This window comes from Callithrix jacchus, chromosome 15, assembly GCF_049354715.1.
Source record: "Callithrix jacchus isolate 240 chromosome 15, calJac240_pri, whole genome shotgun sequence".
NCBI classification, from domain to species: domain Eukaryota; kingdom Metazoa; phylum Chordata; class Mammalia; order Primates; family Cebidae; genus Callithrix; species Callithrix jacchus.
Window position 1 is genome coordinate 1,582,159 of NC_133516.1, and position 19,917 is coordinate 1,602,075.

Genomic DNA, 19,917 nt, shown 5'->3' on the forward strand with positions numbered 1-19,917 from the left:
GGAAGAAACCAGCGCAAAAAGGAGGAAAACACCCGAAACCAGAACACCTCGCCGCCTAGAAAGGACCAAAACTCCTCACCAGCAAGGGAACAAAGCTGGACGGAGAATGACTGTGACGAAATGACGGAATTAGACTTCAAAAGATGGATAATGAGAAACTTTTGTGAGCTAAAAGATCATGTATTAAATCAATGCAAAGAAACTAAGAACCTTGAAAAAAGATTTGAAAAAAGATTTGAGGAAATGATAAGAAGAATGGATAACTTAGAGAGGAATATGAATGAATTAAAGGAGCTGAAAAACAATACGAGAACTTCGCGAAGCAAACACAAGTTTCAATAGCCGAATTGACCAAGCAGAAGAAAGAATATCTGAAGTTGAAGACCAACTCAATGAAATAGAATGAGAAACCAAGATCAAAGAAAAAAGCGCAAAAAGGAATGAACAAAGTCTCCAAGAAATGTGGGACTATGTGAACAGACCTAACCTATGTTTGATAGGTGTACCAGAAGGAGAGGAAGAGAATGAATCCAAGCTGGAAAATACTCTTCAGGACATCATCCAGGAAAATTTTTCCCACCTAGCAAGACAGGCCAACACTCAATTGCAGGAAATACAGAGAACACCACAAAGATATTCCGCAAGAAGAGCAACCCCAAGGCACATAATCGTCAGATTCAACAGGGTTGAAATAAAGGAGAGAATACGAAGGGCAGCCAGAGAGAAAGGTCGGGTCACCGACAAAGGGAAGCACATCAGACTCACAGCAGATCTCTCGGCAGAAACACTACAAGCCAGAAGAGAGTGGGGGCCAATATTCAATATTCTTAAAGAAAAGAACTTTCAACCCAGAATTTCATATCCAGCCAAACTGAGCTTCAGAAGTGAAGGAAAAATAAAATCCTTTGCAAACAAGCAAGTACTCAGAGATTTTGTCACCACCAGGCCTGCTTTACAAGAGCTCCTAAAAGAGGCACTACACATAGAAAGGATCAACCAGTACCAGCCATTCCAAAATCACACTGAATGCTAAAGAGCTTCAACATAATGAAGAATCTACAACAACTAACAGGCAAAACAGCCACTTAGCATCAAAATGGCAGTATCAAATTCACACATAACAATATTAACCCTAAATGTAAATGGACTAAATGCACCAATCAAAAGACACAGACTGGCAAATTGGATAAAAATCCAAAACCCATCAGTGTGCTGTATCCAGGAAACCCATCTCACATGCAAGGATACACAAAGGCTCAAAATAAAGGGATGGAGGAAGATTTACCAAGCTAATGGAAAGCAAAAAAAAAGCAGGAGTTGCAATTCTCATCTCTGATAAAATAGACTTTAAAGCAACAAAGATCAAAAGAGACAAAGAAGGACATTACATAATGGTAAAAGGATCGATACAACAAGAAGAGCTAACGATCCTAAACATATATGGACCCAATGCAGGAGCACCCAGATACATAAGGCAAGTTCTTAATGACTTACAAAAGGACTTAGACTCCCACACAATAATAGTGGGAGACTTTAACACTCCACTGTCAATACTAGACAGATCAACCAGACAGAAAATCAACAAGGATATCCAGGGTTTGAACTCAGACCTGGAGCAAGCAAACCTGATAGATATTTACAGAACTCTCCACCCCAAATCCACAGAATACACATTCTTCTCAGCACCACATCACAGCTACTCAAAAATTGATCACATAATTGGAAGTAAAGCACTGCTCAACAAGTGCAAAACAACTGAAATCATAACAAACAGCCTCTCAGACCATAGTGCAATCAAGTTAGAAATCAGAATTCAGAAACCTACCCAGAACCGCACAGCTTCATGGAAACTGAACAACTGGCTCTTGAATGTTGACTGGGTAAACAACGAAATAAAGGCAGAAATAAAGAAGTTCTTTGAAACCAATGAGAACGAAGACACAACATGCCAGAACCTCTGGGACACATTTAAAGCAGTCTCTAGAGGAAAGTATATAGCAATAAGTGCCCATATGAGTAGAATGGAGAGATCCAAAATTGACACCCTATCGTCAAATTTGAAAGAGCTAGAGGAGCAAGATCAACAAAACTCAAAACCCAGCAGAAGACAAGAAATAACTAAGATCAGAGCTGAGCTGAAGGAGATTGAGACACGAAAAACACTTCAAAAAATCAATAAATCCAAGAGCTGGTTCTTTGAAAAGATCAACCAAATAGACAGACCACTAGCCAGATTGATTAAAAATAAAAGAGAGAACAACCAAATAGATGCAATAAAAAATGATAAAGGGGAAACCACCACAGATTCCACAGAAATTCAAACCACCATCAGAGAATATTCCAAACAACTCTATGCACATAAACTAGTAAACCTGGAAGAAATGGATAAATTCCTGGACTCCTGCGTCCTCCCAAGCCTAAACCAGGAGGAAGCTGAAACTATGAATAGACCAATAACAAGGTCTGAAGTTGAGGCAGCAATTAAGAGCCTACCACACAAAAAAAGCCCAGGTCCAGACGGGTTCAAAGCCGAATTCTACCAGACACACAAGGAGGAGCTGGTACCATTCCTTCTAAAACTATTTCAAACAATCCAAAAAGAGGGAATCCTTCCCAAATCATTTTATGAGACCAACATCATCCTGATACCAAAACCCGGCAGAGACCCAACGAGAAAAGAAAACTTCAGGCCAATATCCATGATGAACATAGATGCAAAAATCTTCAATAAAATATTGGCAAGCCGATTGCAACAGCAAATCAAAAAACTTATTGATCATGATCAAGTAGGATTCATCCCAGGGATGCAAGGCTGGTTCAACATTCGCAAGTCTATCAACGTAATTCACCACATAAACAGAACCAAAAACAAAAACCACATGATTATCTCAATTGACGCAGAGAAGGCATTTGACAAAATTCAACAGCCCTTTATGCTAAAAACCCTCAATAAACTCGGTATCGATGGAACGTATCTCAAAGTAATAAAAGCTATTTATGACAAACCAACAGCCAATATCATACTGAATGAGCAAAAACTGGAAGCATTCCCTTTGAAATCTGGCACTAGACAAGGATGCCCTCTCTCACTACTCCTATTCAATATAGTACTGGAAGTTCTAGCCAGAGCAATCAGGCAAGAAAAAGAAATAAAGGGTATTCAAATTGGAAATGTGGAAGCCAAATGGTCTCTATTTGCAGACGACATGATAGTATACTTAAAAGACCCCATCGCCTCAGCCCAAAAACTCCTGAAACTGATAAGCAACTTCATCAAAGTCTCAGGATATAAAATCAATGTGAAAAAATCACAAGCATTCGTCTACACCAACAACAGACTTAAAGAAAGCCAAATCAAGAGCGAACTGCCATTCGCGATTGCTACAAAAAGAATAAAATACCTTGGAATACAACTCACAAGGAACGTCAGAGACCTCTTCAAGGAGAACTACAAATCACTGCTCAAAGAAATCAGAGAGGACACAAACAGATGGAGAAACATTCTATGTTCATGGTTAGGAAGAATTAATATCGTGAAAATGGCTATACTGCCCAAAGTAATTTACAGAATCAACGCTATCCCCATCAAGCTACCACTGACTTTCTTCACAGAACTGGAAAAAACCACCATGAACTTCATATGGAAGCAAAAGAGAGCCCGCATAGCCAAGTCAATTCTAAGCAAAAAGAACACAGTGGGGGGCATCACACTACCGGATTTCAAACGATACTATAAGTCTACAGTAATCAAAACAGCATGGTACTGGTACCAAAACAGAGATATAGACCAATGGAACAAAACAGAGGCACCGGAGGCAACACAACATACATATAACTATACAATCTTTGATAAACCTGACAAAAACAAGCAATGGGGCAAGGATTCCATGTTTAACAAATGGTGTTGGGAAAACTGGCTAGCAATGTGCAGAAAGCAGAAACTGGACCCCTTCCTGACACCTTACACTAAAATTAACTCCAGATGGATTAAAGACTTAAACATAAGACCTGGCACCATGAAAACCCTAGAAGGAAATCTAGGCAAAACTATCCAGGACATAGGAGTAGGCAAGGACTTTATGAACAAAACACCAAAAGCATTGGTAACAAAAGCCAAAATAGACAAATGGGACAAATAGACAAAACAGTCATATGAAAAAATGCTCATCATCACTGGTCATCAGAGAGATACAAATCAAAACCACATTGAGATACCATCTCACGCCAGTTAGAATGGCGATCATTAAAAAATCTGGAGACAACAGATGCTGGAGAAGATGTGGAGAAAAAGGAACACTTTTACACTGTTGGTGGGAGTGTAAATTAGTTCAACCATTGTGGAAGACAGTGTGGCGATTTCTCAAGGCCTTAGAAATAGAAATTCCATTTGACCCAGCAATCCCATTACTGGGTATATATCCAAAAGACTATAAATCGTTCTACTATAAGGACACATGTACATGAATGTTCATTGCAGCACTGTTTACAATAGCAAAGACCTGGAATCAACCCAAATGCCCATTGATAATAGACTGGATTGGAAAAATGTGGCACATATACACCATGGAATATTATGCAGCAATCAGAAATGATGAGTTCGTGTCGTTTGTAGGGACATGGATGAATCTGGAGAACATCATCCTCAGCAAACTGACACAAGAACAGAAAATGAAACACCGCATATTCTCACTCATAGGTGGGTGATGAAAAATGAGAACACATGGACACAGAAAGGGGAGTACTAAACACTGGGGTCTATTGGGGGGAAAAGGGGAGGGCCAGTGGGAGGGGGAGGTGGGGGGAATAGCCTGGGGAGAAATGCCAAATGTGGGTGAAGGGGAGAAGGAAAGCAAAGCACACTGCCATGTGTGTACCTACGCAACTGTCTTGCATGCTCTGCTCATGTACCCCAAAACCTAAAATCCAATAAAAAATTAAAAAAAAAAAAAAAAGATAAACTTCTAAACTTCCCCCACTTCCCCAAAGCCCACAGGCCCTGGTCAACCCATTCTTCTTCCCTGCTCCCTTTTGTTCACTCCTCACTCTGCTCAAGCCACACGAACCTCCTTGCTGTTCCTCCAATATGCCACACGCTCCTGCCCCAGGGCCTTTGCATGGGCTGTGTCCTCTGTCCGGAAAGTGCTTACCCCCAAATACCTTCCTTCTCACACTAGTTACCCCTTTCCATTAAGATGTTGGCCCAGGCTGGGCATGGTGGCCCATGTTTATAATCCCAGCAATTTCACAGGCTAAGGTAGGAGGATCACATGAGCCCAGAAGTGTTTGCTTTTGTTTTGCTTTTCATTTTGTTTGAGACAAAATATTGCTGTCTCCCAGGCAGGAGAGCAGTGGGTGATTTCACCCAACTGAAACCTTCACCTTCCAGGTTCAAGTGATTCGGCTGCCTCAGTCTTCTGAGTAACTGGGACCACAGGTGCCTGTCACCATGCCCAGGTTTTTTTTTGTTTGTTTGTTTTTGTTATATTTCTTTGTTTTCAGACAGAGTTTTACTCTCATTGCCCAGGTTCAAGTTCAGTGGCAGGATATTGGCTCACTGCAGCCTCTGCCTCCTAGGTTCAAGCGATCTTGCTGCCTAAGCCTTCCAAATTGCTGGGATTTCAGGCATGGGCCACCATACCCAGCTAATTTTGTGTATTTAGTAGAAACAGGATTTCTCCAGTTTGGTGCAATCTGGTCTCAAACTCCCAACCTCAGGTGATCCACTTGCCTCGGCCTCCCAAAGTGCTGGAATTACAGGTGTGAGCCACAAACCCCAACCAATATCTTTTTATTAAAATGTGAATTAGAGGATGAGGCAGGTTGATCCACTAGAGGTCTGTAGTTCCAGGCCAGCCTGGCCATTATGGTGAAATCCTGTCTCTACTATAATTACAAAAATTAGCCAGGCATTGTGGCTGGTGCCTGGAATACCAGCTACTCAGTAGGCTGAGCCACAAGAGTCACTTGAGTCTGGGAGGCAGAGGTTGCAGTGAGCTGAGATCATGCCACTGCACTCCCACCTGGGTTGCAGAGTGAGACCCCATTTCAAAAACCCAAAAACTAAAATTGGACTGTTTATTTCCTGCTTCTTGATTTCCAATAACACTTATATTAAAAGATATATTGCTTAACATCCCCCACCTTCTCAAGGCTCGCAGGCCCTGCCCAACCTGTTCTCCTCACCTCCTCCCTCTCTCCCACTCCTTATTCTCCTCAAGCCACAGGGACCTCCTTGCTTTTCCTGCAATCCACCAGAAGCAGTCCTTCCCCAGGGACTTTGCATGGGCTGTGGCCTCTGTCTGAAAAGTGCTTACTTCCCAATACCTTCCTTCTCACACTGGTTACCTCTCCCCCCTTCTTTTGAGATAGAGTTTCGCTCTTGTTGCCCAGGCTGGAGTGCAATGGCATGATCTCTGCTCACCACAACCTCCACCTCTTGGGTTCAGGCAATTCTTCTACCTCAGCCTCCTGAGTAGCTGGGATTACAGGCACGCACCACCATGCCCAGCTAATATTTTGTATTTTAAGTAGAGACGGGGTTGCACCATGTTGACAAGGATTGACTTGATCTATTGACCTTGTGGTCCACCCACCTCGGCCTCCTAAAGTGCTGGGATTACAGGCATGAGCCACCGTGCCTGGTTACACTGGTATTTTTCCTAATCGTTGCTTAACACTTTCTCCCATGCAGCACATTTTCCTACTTCACTGTTCATTCTTTCTTCAATTACATTTTTATTCATTTCTTTTTCCTTTTTTTACATTATTACTTTGTTACATTATTACATTTTTAATATGGTTTACTATCATTAGTCTTTTATTTTACTATAATTTGTTTATCTTACATAGGTGTGATCTCATTAGACTAACTTTTTAAAGTAGAACTGTATATTACTGACTTTTTGCATCTTTTGTGTCTAACGTGATTTATAGAACTGTCCTTTTTTTTCATTAAAATATACTTAATCATGTTCTGGCCTCGCGTGGTGGCTCATGCCTGTAATTCTAGCATTTTGAGAGGCCAAAGCAGGTAGAGTACTTGAAGTGAGGAGATCAAGCCCAGCCTGGCCAAAATGGTGAAACCCTGTCTCTCCCAAAAATATAAAACTTAGCTGGGCGTGGTTGTGTGTGCCTGTAATTCCAGTTACCTGAGAGGCTGAGGCAGGAGAATCGCTGGAACCCAGGAGCTGGAAGTTGCAGTGAGCCGAGATTGTACCACTGCACTTTAAGTTTGGGTGATACAGCAAGACTCTGTTTCAATAAATAAATAAATAAATAAATAAATAAATTAAACAGTCACCTTTCTACTCTGTTTCTATAGGATCAGCTTTTTGGATTCCACTTATGAGTTAGATCTTACAGTATTTGTCTTTCTGTGCCTGGCTTATTTCAATTGGCATAACATTCTTCAAGAATCTAAAAAAGTCAATCTCATAGAAACAGACAGTAAAAAGGAGGTTACCAGAGGTGGGGTGGGGAGGGTGGCTCAAGTGGACAGTGATAGGAAAAAGCTAGATCTTGATCAAAGGGTACAATTTTAGTAAAATTAAAGGAATAAGTCTTAGGAATCTATCACCTTGGATGGTGAGTACAGTTAATAATAATGTATTATATATTTCAAAATGACTAGTAGATTTTTAATGTTCTCACCACAGAAAAGTGGTAAGTTAGTAAGGTGATGGATATTTGATTGAGTTTTTCTATGATGTATATACATAGATCAAAATGTTACACTAGACCCTATAAATATGTTTAATTATTATTTGCCAATTAAAAATGAAGAAAATGCTAGGATAAAAAACTCATTAGTTTTATATAGGTAATTTTTAAAAATCATAAAGGCATAGCTCCCAATCTTGGCTATACCTTTGGGATCAGCTGGAAAATTTTAAACCCATAGCAATGCCTTGGTCCCATTCTCAGAGTAATTACATCAGAATCTTTGAGTATGGGGCATCAGTGGTTCTTTAAAACTCCCCAAATGATTCCAATATACAGCCAGAGTTGCAATCTACTGATACATGTAGTCTAGGCAAACTACAGGCTGTAGATGACTACCTCTTTTTGTAAATAAATGTTTATTGGAATATTGCCATAGCCATTCCTTTACATACATATGGATGCCTTCAGTCTACAAAGACAGAGCTGAGAAGTTGAAACAGAGACCATATAGCCTGGAAAGTCAAAATATTTACTACTTAGTGCTTTACATAGTCTATTGTTTTCTGAAAAATAAGGCAAAGTCCTGTTACATATCAAAAATATGAGGAAGAAAATAGAGACTGCTGATAACATTAATAAGAAGTAAAACTGTTTTTAAATAGCAAAATGTACATTGTAAATATATTCTCACCAAGGCTATCATTTAAAAAATAATTTCTGTATCTTCAGTTACTTACTTGAAAGAATAAATTGTTTCTCATACCTTAGAGAGTTTTCATGATGAAAATCTGGTCCTACAATTCTATATAGCAGAGGTGGCATGTTGTAAATTAGCATCCTCTCACCATCTTTTATTGTGTTTTCTTAATAAATCACAATATCTCTATCAGTTCAGTTCCTCACATTTCTATAGCAAAAACTAATGAGATAATAGACTATGTGTACCAGACTATCTAGGTAATAACTTCTTCATTTAGGGAGATCTGACCAATGTCTACAAAATGCTTAAGATTTTAATAAATAATCATATAAGATTTTTGCAAATTAACACATATTTAAGAAAACAATCAACAATTGATACCTTTATCTGAATATTCTCTAAGTAATTAAGCTGAGTGCATTAGCTGAGAAATTTAGAATACACAGAAATTCAGGTTCAGAATAAAGCTATTATAAACCAAAAACAGTATTTAAACTGAAGCAATGTAATCTATAATTCTTAAAAATGAAAATGAATAAAATCATGTTCATATCTAAAAACAATTATTTAATACTTTAATTTTAATGGTTTAAAATATTTAAGATGTCAAGATATCAGTACTAATTAGAAAAAGCCCTTTTAAGATTGCAGAAATTGGCAAAATTTGAATACTGATTATAGGTTAGATATTAGTATTGTATCAATTTTAAATTTCCTGATTTTGGTAATTGTACTCAGATTATGTAATAGAATACTCTTCTTATTAGAAAATATACACTGAAATACTAGTGAAGTGTTTAGGCTTAAAGGGGTATGTATGATGGCTGCTACTTTCTCTTACTGGATCACAGGGAATATATATACATACGTGTGTATGTATGGTGTGTGTATGGGTGTGTGTGTGTGTGTGCGTGTGTGTGTATAGATATGTATATATGTGAAGAGAGAGATACAATGATAAAGCAAAAGTAAATGTTAGTAATTGTTGAATATGGATAACGGGTATATGAGAGATCTCTCTACCATTCTTTTAACGTTTATGTAAGTTTGAAATTATTTCAATACAAAAGTTAACGGAAGTCCTTTTGAGATAGAAACTAGTAGTAAATGCAAAATATATTCATTGTTAAGTTAGTATTAGGTGACCAAAAGTAAAAGAAAACAAAATAAGTACAACCCAAGTGGAGCTCATTCTTCAATCAACAATAAATATCTCAGATAATTTTTTTTAATAATGAAATAATAAACAGGTATATTTATTAGGTTATGTGATTGCTTGAAAATTCTATGAACAAATAAATTTAAAGCTTCGTTAGGTTCTAACAGTTTCAGTAATTTTTATGGTCTTATTTCTAATATGGTATATTGCAAATTTATATAAATAAAATAGCCATAAGACAACAAATTTATTGAATACTTAACTCATTGTAGAAATTAGTTTGATCTGTGGATCCATGGGGACAGGCTGTATTCTAAATGGATAATTCTTTTTAACAGAATAATCTTGAAGCAGAAAAACTAAACCAACTCGCAAAATTTTAAACCACTCAGGACACGGGGCATTCCACATAATCACCGACACCATGCCTGAACTGTCAGCAACCTCCAAACAGGTCTAGAAAAAAAGAGTAAAAGCATATACATATCTGTCACTTTTATGTATACAGATGGTATATAACATATTATCTGTGATCATTTAGGGTGATAGAAAATAACATTTAATTTTTAATTATTAATAATGATTCAGTTGTCAAATCTGCTAATATTGGTGATCTAAAGAAGAGACAGCCACCAGATCCATGGGAGTACTAAATGTGCTACTAAATTACTGTGTGAAGGAAGCTCTGAGGACACAGGCCAAATCTTATTTATATTTGATTCTTCCATAGTATTTAGCATGGTGCCTTAAAGAGTGATCCCACAACACATTTGTCAAATCAATGAGACAAATCGCATGTTACAAGTTTTACCTTAAAATTTTGACATCATTCTTGGTTATCTGAACTGTTAAATGGCTTTGATATTAATATTTGAGAACTTTAGATAAACATATAATTGAGTGGGCACAATGCCATCAATACCCTGGTTACATTAATTTATTTATAGCAATACACAAGGCTGGTACATAAGACATGGAAATAATTTCTGAGACATTATTTGAGAAATAATGCTATCAGAAAGGGGAATGTTAGAACAAATGTGCATTATTGCTGACTCTGAGTATAGTTAAAATACAGAAATCTGTTGAGGTAGAAAGTATCTGATGGAGTTTTTCTCGGTATTAAAATACAGTGACAACTTCAGCTCTGCCTAAAAGGCAATCATTAATGTGGTTTCTAATTCTTAATTTCTTCTTAAATAATGATGTTATTTTCTCAGACCCTTTCTCTTAATGATGAATATACATTTTGGGCAATTCATTTTTTTATTCATTAAACATTTACTGGTTCTCTACTCCAGACATTATGTTAGGCACTGGAATGAAGAGATGAATCAAACGTCATTCCTAATAATAATGACTAAAATATATATAGGACTTATGTGCCTGGAACATAGGTAAATTCTTTACTTATATTAACTACTTCAATCCTCACATCAACCCTGTAAGGTAAGTACAATTAGTATCCATATTTTATAGATGACTAAACTGAGGCTTTAAAAGGATAAATTTCCCTATATCATAAAGCTAAGAAATGGTAAACAGAGCCAAAACCTGAATTCGGTTCATATGACTAGAGGAAGTGCACTCTTAAGCACTATAAAATACTTCTTCCCTACAGTCAGAGAGCTCACAGTAGAGTAAGGTTAGCAAATCTATTAACAGATATGTATAACTGGGTTATACATGCTCTATAATGGGGTCCTGAGTAGCATGTAGTTGATTCTCCTTAGTGACTAGGCATATGGGTATACATGGAAAGATTTAAATCAGAGGTAGGCACTGAACTGAATCTTAAAGATGGCTTTGCCAATCTGATGATAATTGAAAGGAAGAGCATTCTAGGCAGAAGAAGTAACATAAGTAGAGGTATGAAAAGTAGAAAACAATTGATTACCATTAGAAAATTCCAGGTAGGGCACTTTGGTTATTATGGGGCATAGAAAGCTCAGGAAGAGATGAAACTGGAGAGGCAAGCAGGGACAAAATGATGAAGACACAAAGAGACAGGAAGGCAACAAGTAAGTGGAGTTTAAAAATTAGGGAAGAAAATATTGCAACAGTGAGAAGGCAAACAAATATCAAGGAATGACTGAATAATTTATGATATCATTTGCTAAAACTTTATAACTGTAAAGTTATGAATGATGAATTTTTAGTGATAAGAGCAAATATTTAAGAAAATGTAAAATAATACAAAACTGTATTCAGAATATAGTTCCCATTTTTTAAGAGAACATCATTCTCAGCAAACTGACACAATAACAGAAAATGAAATACTGCATGTTCTCACTCATGGGTGGGTGTTGAACAATGAGAACACATGGACACAGGGAGGGGAGCACTATACACTGGGGCCTGTTGGCTGGAATAGGGGAGAAACAGTGGGGGATAGGGAGTTGGGGAGAGATAGCATGGGGAGAAATGCCAGATATAGGTAAAGGGGAGGAAGGCAGAAAATCACACTGCCACGTGTGTACCTATGCAACTATCTTGCATGTTCTTCACATGTATCCCAAAACCTAAAATGTAATTTAAAAAAATAAATAATAAAATAAAAAAGAAAAATTACTGTAATATATAACATATATAGTTACATAAAATATATGATACCTGTACCTATGTACATATATGTTACATTTATGATATAAATATAATAGATATGTATATGTAAATCTAGTTTATGCTTATATATGTGTATATAAGTGATGTACACACACACACAAGAAAGGGAATAAAACACACCATGTTAACAGTGGCTCTCTCTGAGTAGTAAGATCTTCAAATAGCTTTCTACATTTTCCAAATTCCCTATAAGAAGCATGTATACTTTTGTAATGAAAGTTTAATGAAATATGTAAAATAGTTCTTGATATCATGGGAAAATACAGTATAATATTAAGAAAGAAAAAACAGAACACAAACATATCAAGGAAGTAGAGCTCACGAGCATTATGCAGTGTGGAGTCAAAACAATAGAAAAATATCACACAGATTTCACAGTTAGAGTTACTAGTGAATGATAAACTAAGGAAAAAAGCCAAAGTAATTGTGTTGAGAAATGGGAGGTAAGAAAGTAAAAACACCTAGTGTAGACTACTTCTTCAAGAAGCTTATCTGAAGAGAAAGAGATTGGGAATAAAAGAGTCATAAGACCAAGGCAGATTATTTTACTTTCTCTTTTAAATGGGAGGCTAGAGTATGTTTATATGGTGGTGCATAAAGCATAGCTGAGAAGAAAAAGTTTTAGGAAAATAAAAAGGTGGGAAGAAGACCACCTAGATCAGGAAAATAAAGGGCACCAATACAGAAATAATTTTGTATGTACAATAAATTATGCAGAAAAATACAACATATATTTATGTACATTTTAAAATTACATTGAAGTGACTTACGCTATTTAAACGAACAGGTTATCATACTATTAAGTGTGTAAGTTATAATTTATAACCTTAAATTCACATAGGATATTTTATCATTACTTGTACTTGATATGGTTCAGTCATCTTTTTATCAGGTTTCCCATAGTCTCACCATTTTGATTTATGTATGATCCTCATAAGCAATGCAGGAAAATTTCTTCTGTTAGCTCAGGTCATTTCAAGGTGAGAAAGGGAAATTATTTTGGTATCTAGAATGTAAAAAAGAGAAAAGAAATTCTGTTTTACTTGTAATGATAACTTCAAAGATCTATTTTAATAGTTAAAAATAGTAGCCAAATTATACCTAAAGCGAATCCTTCTTGCCAGCTAAACCCTGCCAACTAAGTCTATATACATTTCTCACATAAACTACATTTGATCCCTAATATTAACAGCTGAAATATGTATAAGGCTTACCATGTGTCTGGAACATAGGTAAACCTATATTAACTAACACATTGTTCCATCTAGAATGCCTTCCATCTTACCAAATCATTTAATAATTTCCTGGAAAACCTGGATCTAAACTCACCTCCCATAAGATATTTTGTGAAAAAACAGAGCTCAATGTCATGGAATGTTATTCCCATTACTAAGCACTTATATATTTAATTTATAGAATTAAGCCAAGCACGATGACTTACGCCTATAATTTCAGCACTTTGGGAGGCTGAGACCGGTGGCTTGCTTGAGCTCAGAAGTTCAAGATCAGTCTGGGCAACATGATGAAACCCCCTGTTTCTCCAAAAAGAGAAAAGTAGCTGGGTGTGGTGCATGTGCCTATAGCTCCAGCTACTCTAGAGGCTGAAGTGGGGTGATCACCTGAGTCCAGGCATCTGAGCTCACTGCAGCAAGGCTGAAGTGAACTGTGCTCATTCCACTTCAGCCAGGCTGCAACGAGCCATGATCACACCACTGCATTTCAACCTGAGCGATTGAGAGCCTGTCTCAAAATCTATATCTGTATATATTTGTTTTATTACACTTTTTTGTATTGCCTCCACCTCAGTTTCATATGTATAAATTCCATCTCCCCAAAATATACCAGACATGAGCCTGTATCAGGACCTTTACACTTGTTGTCTTCCCCTTAGATATGCAAGTGACTTTCTCACTCCCCTCCAAGTTTTGCTCAAAGGTCACCTTCTCAGTGATATTATCCCTAACTATCCTATTAAAAACTGACCCCTTTACTTATCCTCCATTCCACTTTATTTTTCTAGATAGCACTTACTATTTTCTCATATGCCATATGATCTACTGAGAAACATTTTAATCTGCAAGCTCACTGACAAGTTGAAAAACTTCTTTAAACGTATTTATCAATTTAAATAATTAATTTGTAATCCCGATGTAGTCTTCCTTGGATTAAGAGACGATCCATCTGCAACTGTCTCCACATTTTTCTTTCTCACAGCCCACAGTCTCAACTATTAAGACTTGAATTTGCATTATTACCAATATTTATTTTGCTAAGGCTCCCTTCATTTCTATCTCTCTTAACATAATGTTTTACCTAGTCAACGCTTTTGACAAGAAAATCACACTTGTAATTTCTTTTTAATAAGGATTTAAGTGGTATTATATAATTATGCCCATAACACAAAAAACACACACAATTTTTCTCTGTAACTTTTCTTTCAGATTCTCCCAATAAATTACTAGCCCAGAATCACAGATCCTAACATTCTATCTGATATAGTTTAGTGATTTTATTTTAATGTCAGATGAATCTCAGATGAGCTTTGAATTGTCTTGATCAATGGAGTACTCTTGATAAACGAAGACACGTACAGCTCCTTTATTGTCTGAAGTAAATTCAAGAGCTACATAGTTTGTAAAACTAGAGTTCTAAGAGCCTCTGTTTCTGTTATAATAAGGTGCAGAGAGTTAGGTGTAATCAGATGTTTTTCTGGTTAACATTTTTCCCAGTTTAGGTTTTTAACTTACAAACTTCAGAGAATACATATTTTATCTCTCAAATCCAAAAAAGAATTAGAGGCTGTCTATAGACAAAAAAGAATTTGTTTAAATTTATAAAAATAAGCATGTTCACTATCAAAAAAGAAATAATAAAAATAAATAAACTGGATATTCAATATGCAATAGAACAGTGATTCTCAAAACGTTACGGTCTCAGAATCCCTATACATTCTTTAAAATTATTAAAGATCTTCAATAGCTTTTTTCTTTTGTTGAGTTGGAGTATCAATCTGTTTCTCAGGTGGAAGTGCAGTGGTATGATCTTGACTCACTGCAACCTCCACTTCCTGGATTCAAGCAATTCAGTCTCCCAAGTAGCTGAGACTACAGACGTGCACCACTATGCTAGGCTAATTTTTGTATTTTTTAGTAGAGATGGGGTTTTACCATGGTGGCCAGGTTGGTCTCCAACTCCTGACCTCAAGTGATCTGCCTGCCTCAGTCTTTCAAACTGTTGAGATTACAGGTGTGAGCCACTGCTCCCAGCCTGAAGAGCATTTTACTGCACTATAAAGCAAACTAAGAACTTTTTAAAATTATCAGTTCATTAAAAATAGCAATAATAAACTAATACGTATAATTACAAGTAACATTTTTTTTGGTAAAAATGTAAAAATGACAGTATTTTCCAAAATTAAAAAATAATGTAGTGAGAAGTGTGGTATTGTTTTACATTTTTGCAAACTTTGTTAGTACCTACCTTAATAGATGAAATTGGATTCCATCCAATTTTGCAGGTGGATACTCATATCTTCTTTGATATTTAGTTGGCTTCGGTGTCACATGTCATTTAGCCTCTGGAAAACTACACAGTATACTTGTGAGAGAATAAGGGTGAAAAAAGGTGAGTAAAGCCTTAGTATTGTGAAAATAGCTTTGACCTCATGGATCTTTTGAAAATGTCTTGGGGCACCACTAGAGGTCCCTGGACCATACTTAAAAATTATAGCAGAAGAGTAAATTTTAAAAATGAAGAAGGAATGAATATTAAAGCTAAAAATAATGAATCAGAAAACACTCTACCACAATTAAAAAAAACCCAACAGCACTGATAAATTCAATTCTCTGGAAAAATTAATGAAAAGTTAAATCTTTCACAAGTCTAATCATAAAAAAGAAAACAAAAATGTAATACTCAGAATGTAAACAACTATACACACAAAGAAAAATTATTTAAAAATTATTATATATGATTTTATATCAGTAAATTTTAAATATCAGTGACATAGTTAATCTCTTAGAAAAATATGAATTACCAGTATTGCCATAAGAAGCAAAAGAAAACTAAACTATGTTTTCACTCATGGAAGAAAATGAAAAAAGTTCACTAGGAGAGGCCTCAAGATGGCGCTGTGAGAACAACCCAGGATTGGAGCTCTCGTTGAATCCGCAAACAGGTGAGTCGGAGTTGCATTTCCAGACTGACCTTTGTTGCCCACAGAACGGAGAAACTCCCAAGTATAAAAAAGACACGGGACGCCAGGCAGTAAGTCTGCCTGGAGAAGCCGGCAGCCAGGGCGGTGGCGGCCGGCCCTACCCAGCAATCCCCACAGGGCGCGCTTGTCTGGGTGCCCTGTTGAACCGGCAACCTGAGACTTGAGAGGGCTGGACTTGAGACTGAACGAGACTTGGACAGTAGGCCAGCCCAGGGGATTGCAGGGACAGAGCGTTTGGGGTACCCAGTAGGATGAACAAAACCGCGATTTCAAACTATCCCGAGCAGACGGTCCGAGACGCTCTGTGGGGGAGGGGCGTCCACCACTACCGAGGCAACCCGCTCCAACTGAGATACACGCCCACTGCTGACGCAGCCAGCCGTTGCCGAGGCAACCCGTCCCTACTGAGATACACGCCCACTGCAGACGCAGCCTCCCATTACCGAGGCAACCCGTCCCTACTGAGATACACGCCCACTGCTGATGCAGCCTGCCGCTGCCGAGGCAACACTCTACAATGAAGAGACTCCACCGCAGGGCATGGCGAAGACCACAGCAGAGCCTGCAGGAACAGGGCGAATCACACAACAGCAGGGCGGAGACTAGGCAGGCAAACAGTGGCTAGTCTGCCTCCTAGCTGGGCAGGACACCTCATGGACATCGAAAAATAAAGCCGAACCCCCCAACACTGAGCATTTGAGAAAAAAAGGTTTTTTTAAATGAGCTCTGTTGCAGCAGAATCAAACATAGCAGCCTAACAGCCCTGAATGAACAACAGAGCTCACAGCTCAGAAATAGAGCTCCTAAAAAGAACAGACTGTCTCCTCAAGCAGCTCCCTGACCCCTCTATATCCAAAAGACTGACATTAGGCAGGCATCATCCTGGGACAAAGATAGCAGAAAAAGAAACGGGTAGCATCCCTCACTGTGCCACAGCTGCTAGAGGTGCACCCCAGACAAGCAGGGCCTGGAGTGGACCTCAGCAGTCATACTGTGAAGGGGCTAGGCTGGTAGAAGGAAAACCAAGTAACAGAAATACTTCATCATCAACAATCTGGGTGTCCACTCAGAGACCCAATCGAAAAGTCAGCAACTACGCAGACGACAAGCGGATAAACCCACAAAGATGGGAAGAAACCAGCGAGAAAAGGAGGAAAACACCCAAAACCAGAACACCTCGCCTCCTAGAAAGGACAAAAATTCCTCACCAGCAAGGGAACAAAGCTGGACGGAGAATGACTGTGACGAAATGACGGAATTAGACTTCAGAAGGTGGATAATGAGAAATTTTGTGAGCAAAAAGAACACATATTAAATCAATGCAAAGAAACTAAGGAACTTAAAAAAAGATATGAGAAAATGATAACAAGAATGGATAACTTAGAGAGGAATATGAATGAATTAAAGGAGCTGAAAAACACAATAGGAGAACTTCGCGAAGCATGCACAAGTTTCAATAGCCGAATTGACTAAGCAAAAGAAAGAATATCTGAAGTCGAAGACCAACACAATGAAATTAAACGAGAAACCAAGATTAGAGAAAACAGAGCAAAAAGGAATGAACAAAGTCTCCAAGAAATGTGGGACTATGTGAACAGACCTAACCTACATTTGATAGGTGTACCAGAAGGGGACGAAGAGAATGAATCCAAGCTGGAAAATACGCTTCAGGACATCACCCAGGAAAACTTCCCACTCCTAGTAAGACAGGCCAACACTAAAATGCAGGAAATACAGAGAACACCACAAAGATATTCTGCAAGAAGAGCAACGCCAAGGCACATAATCGTCAGATTCAACAGGGTTGAAATAAAGGAGAAAACACTAAGGGCAGCCAGAGAGAAAGGTCGAGTTACCCACAAAGGGAAGCCCATCAGACTCACAGCAGATCTCTCGGCAGAAACACTACAAGCCAGAAGAGAGTGGGGGCCAATATTCAACATTCTTAAAGAAAAGAACTTTCAACCCAGAATTTCATATCCAGCCAAACTGAGCTTCAGAAGTGAAGGAAAAATAAAATCCTTTGCGAACAAGCAAGTACTCAGAGATTTTGTCACCACCAGGCCTGCTTTACAAGAGCTCCTAATAGAGGCACTACACATAGAAAGGAACAACCAGTACCAGCCATTCAAAAATCACACTAAATGCTAAAGAGCATCAACATAATGAAGAATCTACAACAACTAACAGGCAAAACAGCCACTTAGCATCAAAATGGCAGTATCAAATTCACACATAACAATATTAACCCTAAATGTAAACGGACTAAATGCACCAATCAAGAGACACAGACTGGTAAATTGGATAAAAATCCAAAACCCATCAGTGTGCTGTATCCAGGAAACCCATCTCACATGCAAGGATACACAAAGGCTCAAAATAAAGGGATGGAGGAAGATTTACCAAGAAAATGGAGAGCAAAAAAAAAAAAGCAGGAGTTGCAATTCTCATCTCTGATAAAATAGACTTTAAAGCAACAAAGATCAAAAGAGACAAAGAAGGCCATTACATAATGGTAAAAGTATTGATAAAACAAGAAGAGCTAACGATCCTAAACATATCTAGACCCAATGCAGGAGCACCCAGATACATAAGGCAAGTTCTTAATGACTTACAAAGAGACTTAGACTCCCACACAATAATAGTGGGAGACTTTAACACTCCACTGTCAATATTAGACAGATCAACCAGACAGAAAATCAACAAGGATATCAGGGGCTTGAACTCAGACCTGGAGCAAGCAAACCTGATAGACATTTACAGAACTCTCCACCCCAAATCCACAGAATACACATTCTTCTCAGCACCACATCACACCTACTCTAAAATTGACCACATAATTGGAAGTAAAGCACTGCTCAACAAATGCAAAACAACTGAAATCATAACCAACAGCCTCTCAGACCATAGTGCAATCAAGTTAGAACTCAGAATACAGAAACCGACTCAGAACCGCACAGCTTCATGGAAACTGAACAACTGGCTCTTGAATGTTTACTGGGTAAACAATGAAATGAAGTCAGAAATAAAGAAGTTCTTTGAAACCAATGAGAACGAAGACACAACATGCCAGAACCTCTGGGACACATTTAAAGCAGTCTCTAGAGGAAAGTATATAGCAATAAGAGCCCATATGAGGAGAATGGAGAGTTCCAAAATTGACACCCTATCCTCAAAATTGAAAGAGCTAGAGGAGCAAGATCAAAAAATCTCAAAAATCCAGCAGAAGACAAGAAATAACTAAGATCAGAGCTGAACTGAAGGAGATTGAGACACAAAAAATTCTTCAAAAAATCAATAAATCCAAGAGCTGGTTTTTTGAAAAGATCAACAAAATAAACAGGCCACTAGCCAGATTGATTAAAAATAAAAGAGAGAACAACCAAATAGATGCAATAAAAAATGATAAAGGGGAAATCACCACAGATTCCACAGAAATTCAAACCATCATCAGAGAATATTACAAACAACTACATGCACATAAACTAGTAAACCTGGAATAAATGGATAAATTCCTGAACTCCTGCATCCTCCCAAGCCTAAACCAGGAGGAAG

At 37.8% G+C, this 19,917-nt stretch overlaps 1 long non-coding RNA gene across 3 annotated transcripts in view; it reads right to left on the reverse strand.

Moving 5' to 3' along the window:
- The window catches only part of LOC118151040 (uncharacterized), a 38,499-nt gene that overhangs the window by 2,363 nt on the left and 16,219 nt on the right, over nt 1-19,917 (reverse strand). For all 3 annotated transcript variants that reach the window (XR_013526845.1, XR_013526843.1, XR_013526844.1), the window contains 5 exons: nt 15,627-15,743; nt 13,056-13,152; nt 9,785-9,977; nt 8,426-8,525; nt 7,149-7,251 (listed from right to left, as the gene is read on the reverse strand). This is a non-coding gene — a long non-coding RNA (uncharacterized LOC118151040). The remainder of the gene's footprint in view (nt 1-7,148; nt 7,252-8,425; nt 8,526-9,784; nt 9,978-13,055; nt 13,153-15,626; nt 15,744-19,917) is intronic.